The sequence below is a fragment of the Dromiciops gliroides genome, chromosome 1 (genome assembly GCF_019393635.1).
Source record: "Dromiciops gliroides isolate mDroGli1 chromosome 1, mDroGli1.pri, whole genome shotgun sequence".
In the NCBI taxonomy this organism is placed as follows: domain Eukaryota; kingdom Metazoa; phylum Chordata; class Mammalia; order Microbiotheria; family Microbiotheriidae; genus Dromiciops; species Dromiciops gliroides.
Window position 1 is genome coordinate 509,589,803 of NC_057861.1, and position 5,737 is coordinate 509,595,539.

Genomic DNA, 5,737 nt, shown 5'->3' on the forward strand with positions numbered 1-5,737 from the left:
CTGAGAGAAAGGATCAGTCAAAAATCAATAGTCAAGGGCATGGCCAGTCCCACAGTCTTGGAAATTTCCCAGACCTGCCAATATGAATGAAGTTTGAGAATGAATTAATAAACCCAGAGACAGAGAAATGGGATATGGGTTCCACATTGGATGCCAAACCCATGGGAGGCTCTTGTCCATGTAAATAAGTCTAGCTCTACAGCCAATAGAAGTTGGTGAGAGGTCCATTACCAATCTGTACAAGGTGGACATTATGCCAAGTTGTGGCAGGCACAAGAACATTATGATCTCCTAAATAAAGGCAACAACTTCTGCCCAAAGGGAATATTTATGGCTACTGAAACATTCACTTCTTAGAGCACTTTAATATGATCTTAAAACAGTTTTATTAGGATATCCCTAATTGCTAGGGCTAGGTATCACACTTCCCAGATGCTTTATTAGCAATGAATCAGGAAAAAGGAGGTCTCTCTGGTACAGCAGTTTCTTGGATGTGACCTCTAGGAAGATATATTGGATAAGGATTTTGCTTATAGTTCTGACTGATCCTCTAAGATCCCTCCTTGTTTTTTTCCCAGAACAGAGTTACCTAGGCCTTAAGATCTCTCCAGGCTCCATAGAACATAGAAAAATACCACAAATCCTCATCAATTAGCAGGTTTCCTTTTCCCAAAAATAGTTCAAAAGCTTCTTCCTAGAAAGGGTTTGGGAAACTAAGGAATGGAAATTGTTGAGAGGTGCATTACTTTCATTCTTTTGGGGGGGGGGCAATGAGGGTTAAGTGACTTGCCCAGGGTCACACAGCTAGTACAGCTAGTAAGTGTCAAGTGTCTGAGACTAGATTTGAACTCAGGTCCTCCTGAATTGAGGGCCAGTGCTTTATCCACTGTGCCATCTAGCTGCCCCAGTGCATTACTTTCTAGTGATAAGAAGGAGGTGAAGCTCTAACTATGTAACAATGGTGACTGCATTTGACTGGTAAAAAGAAAACCCCTTATTTGACTTGATGGCAATAATAAGTAGATGGATGGAAGTAAGGGAGAATTCTTGACAGTCCCTATACAAGAAAGAAACAATCCTGCAGCAGAGGCCTCTAACTAAAGGGACAAAGATTTGCTATTACACACACACGCACACACACATACACACTGGGATCCTAGGGAGGTAGAGGTCCTGCCTGATGGGCCAGAGAATATTAACTTGGAAATGGTACCCACCAAGTCTGGTATCAACCCTGGCAGCTTAACAGTTGCATGCAAGATGGTAATGATCCCTTTGCTACCTTGCTCCAGATGACTTTGAACCAGGATGAGGGTCAATGACTGTTTCAGAAGTATCATGTTCTATGCTGTCTCTCTGATTTTCTGATGTCACTCCTGTTCATTGTCACCACTTTACAACCATTCATAACATGGAAGAGCCAAGAGTTAGCCCTTTGAAAGGAAAAAAGCAAAACCTGGGATTTCTGATCTTCATTCTTCTTTATATTTGGAGATTCTAATACTGCACTCCTTCAGAAGACCATCACATTACTTGCTTTTTTGTTGATTTTTCTTTTCTTTTATATGCATTAAGATCTTCTTCCAGTGCTGCCTGTCAGACTTCTTTCATCTTTGATATCAGTATTATCTTATTATGTGTCACTAAGAACTCTAAGATTAAGTGGTGAAATATCTTCTAGAGGACAATAAGATCTTTACGACCCTGCCACAAAAATGTGGTCCCTGTCATGTGGTTTAGAGGGAGAGCACTAGTAGTTGTGGGAATCAGGAACAGGCCCATGTGGAAAATTTTCCTAGAGCTATGTATTAGAAGAAAACCATGCTATGAAGCAAAGGAAAAGAAAGAGTGCATTCCTGGCATGTGAAATGGACAATGAAAAGGCACGGAGAAGGAATATGGTGGTGTAATATGTGACCATTTTGGCTGGATCAGAGAATTAACCTTCTCAGGGGTATTCACTTTTAAAAGGAGACCTGACAGGGGCAGCTAAATGGCGCAGTGGTTAAAGCACCGGCCCTGGATTCAGGAGTACCTGAGTTCAAATCCGGCCTCAGACACTTGACACTTACTAGCTGTGTGACTCTGGGCAAGTCACTTAACCCCCATTGCCTAAAAAAAAAAAAAAAAAAAAAAAAAAAAAGGAGACCTGACAGGGAAGTAATGCTGAACTTAAAAGAAAGAATTTATAAAGGCATGAGTGACAGGCCCATCAGTGAAATAATTTGGAGAGTGGGGCTTTTGTGGGCCCTTAAATAATGCTACATAAGCAAGTACCTGTCCTTTTGCTCCCTCTTGATCTCTCAGACAACAGTTATCATCCTTTTGCTTTGCAATTCTATCCACATGACTTCAATTATTGTCTTTATGCAGATAACTCCCAAATGTATTTATCCACCCCTGATTCCCCATCCCCTAGCCCTTTCCTTCCAACTGTCTGCCAGAAAGCTCTACTTGGCTATCTTACTAGCATCTCAAACTCAGTATATCTAAAAATATACTCATTATCTTTTCCCCAACACCAGTTTCTACTCTTTACTTCATTATTTGTTAATAACACCATTGTCTCAGGCACCTAGACTCAATGTCAAAAAATCCCTCTCCCTCAACCCCCTGCATCCATCCAATCAGTTGGCAAAATCTGTCAATTCCTTCTCCACAATATTTCTCACATTTATTTTCTCCTTTCCACTCCCACTGATAATCATATCACAGGTAGACTATAGTAATAGTTTTCTGTCTTCATGCCATTAGTTTTTCCCTCCTCCAATCAATCCTTTAAGCAGCTGCCAAAGTCATCTTCCTAATACACAGGTCTGATAAAGTTAGATAAGGTCATGCTTTTCAACAAAGGCCTTTAATAGCTCCCTGTTGCCTGCCAAATGAAATAAAAACTTTTTAGCCACACTAAGGCTCTCCGTGATATGGTTCCAATCCACCCTTCCAGTCTTATCTCACATTCCTCCCCTTTCTACACTCTGGGTTTTAGCCAAACTCAAATAGTGGCCATTCTTTCTTTCTTTCCCTGGCCAAATATTTGTCAGTAGCTAGACTTTCTCTGAAAGTCTAAATCTGAAACTTCTCTGTAGTTACATACTCTAGTAAAGATTACTGTTGAACTCACTGCTATAGAGTTAACTTGGTTCTGCTAACTGAAATTGCTTTGAATAATAAAAATTTTTGAAAAGCTTTTTTTCCTACTAAACATTCACAAGCACATTTGCTTTCCTTACAATGGGGGTGCAGTCAGTGGAGCTCTGGTTAATTGGTGTTTCTCTGTTGTGGTAAAATTTAGAATGTTTTACTCTTTCCTCTTCACCCTGGAAGAATCACTCCTTACTTGCTTTTCAAGTCCTACAAGTCAGTTGTTTGAAAGGGGTATTGTGAAAAGTGAAGACTTGTTCCATTCTTTTCTCTGACAAGATTAAGAAGACAACATTTATTAAAGTCAGCATTATTAGTCCCTTCAAAGCCATGGAAGAGAGTTTTCTTCCCATAAAAATCATTCTTTTTAAAGTGTTTGCTATCTAATCAGATAAGGTTCGCAATCCCTGCTTTTGTAGATTCTTTAGAGAGGGGAAAGGAAAAGAGTATTCCTTAGAATGAGTCTCAGAGTATATAAGTCTTATTATGTATGTATTCTTGGGTTTAGATTGAGGGTTTAGAAATTATATTAAAATAAAAATGGAGCAAAGGGCCAGATGCTGTAGGCAGGATCACAAATCAAATATAGCCTGGGTAATGTGTTCCATGCCTTGCTCAATGGTAAGTAATGACTATAACATTAGCTTTACAGTGTTTAAACAACCATTTCATTATATTTTTTCCTACACTGATTAAATTTTCTGTGTTTATAATGCATCATTACATCTGCCTTGCACTTAGATAACGCAAGCAGTGCTACTCATTAAAAATTCCCCACTCTCTTTCATCACTTTAATAAATCTAATTTGGCTACATTTGCATAAAGTTTGCTAAAGAGTGACGTTCTTTTCTGAATAGCATACCTTTGATTGAAAACATCCCATTCATCACTTGGCAAAAACAATTGTTTATAGGCTTTTGAGTGGATCCCAAAGCATTAGAACCAGGAAGTTTGGGAGGGAAAAATGAACTGTTGGCACAGACTCTCATAAACTGAACCCACTGCTTTCTGTGGCTGTTACCACTGTAGGGCAATCCAAGTCATTTTGTTTCCTGTTCCTAAATATATTGTCCATGGAATCATAACAGATCATAAAAACAACAACAATAATAAGCCCATAAACTTGGCCTTCTGTTTCAATATTCACAGTCAACCTAACCACTTAGATATTGAAGATATTTTAGTTCTTGCCCAAGTAAATGAACTGAAAAGTAAGTTTAGGAAGAGACATTATTAGCTATGATGAAAAGCTATTTTAAGGAATCAAATATGTCAGCTAATCCTTTCTTTGGGCTCAGGCTGTGTATAACTTATGGGAATCTCCTTAAATGTTGCAAATAAATAAATCATTTTGGTACAATAACACAAATCTCTCATATTTAACTTCAAGTTTAGGTAACTGAGACTCAATCTTGTTAGATAAGTACCCTAGGAAATTGAGATGAGGGCAGAGCTTATGATTCAGAAATTAAATAGAAGTATTATTATCCCAATTTTAAAGATGAGGAAATTGAAATTCAGAGGGGTTAAGTGACTTTCCTAGGGTCAAACAGCAATTATTAAGTCAAGAAGTATATATGAAGAACTGTACAAAAAATTCTGAGTGAATGTTAACCTGATTGTTGTAACTATGAGATGCTGTGGGATCTGTGTCTGTGCTGCTTTAGCCACCATCTGACTTTCACCTGGATAATCTTTCTCAACTGAAGTTTCCATTTTGATTTTTATCCACTAGGCCTTTTCTTCCATGCTTGGGGGTGTCTTGCTCAGAAGGAGACACATGCTCCAAAAGTCTCTTGTATAGAATTTGCATCTGGCCAGTTTTACTGATATTGAGTCTCTGGCACCAGGCCTGAACATTATTTCAGGATAAGCTGTGCAGAGGAGGCAGAGGGGTGGACATAAGAGGAACATCATCATTCCGGGATTTCAGAAGTGTTGAGGCAACCGTATTGGACTTTGTTTTCTTTGGAATATGTGTAACAGCTTCCTCAAAGCTTTCTGGTTGTGTCAGGGTAAGCCCTTGGGTTGCTGCTTTCATCCTGGCCCGAGCATCTGCCACCAGCTTGGCCCATGCTGCCATCACAGCTGTCCCATTTTCTCTCTGCTGAACATCGATTGGCAGCACAGTCCCATGCACCATCGTGCTTTCCTTAGTTTTGTCTTCATTATTGATTAGAATCTCTTCTTCCACTTTCACAGTAGAGTCCTTGACCCCCAGGCTTGTTACATTTATGTCTCTGAGTCTTAGGTTCTTCATTTGGAAAATGAAAGTTTCAACAAGATTTCCTTTGAACTCCACAGTCCTCTGAGCCTAGCACTTCTGTTTGCTTATTTGTAAGACTGAATAATTTTGAATTACCTGTAACTTTTCTCCTTCCAAGCTGGTGTGGTTCCTCTTTTTCCTCAATGCTGTGGTGTCTGAAGACTGGCACAGTAGATTTAAGAATAAAATAAGAGATTTAGGCCATGAATAAGTTTAATTTTACTTTTGTTCTTTCATTGCTTACATTACATTCACTGAGCCTTGAAGCCCTAATGAGCTATACCTGTCTCTGTGGAGAAGTGAGGCAATGACTTTGAGAAATTTAT

The 5,737-nt window shown here is 39.1% G+C and overlaps 1 pseudogene; it reads right to left on the minus strand.

Moving 5' to 3' along the window:
• Positions 1-2,844: 2,844 nt before the first annotated feature.
• LOC122750965 lies at positions 2,845-5,405 on the minus strand (annotated as a pseudogene).
• Positions 5,406-5,737: the final 332 nt, after the last annotated feature.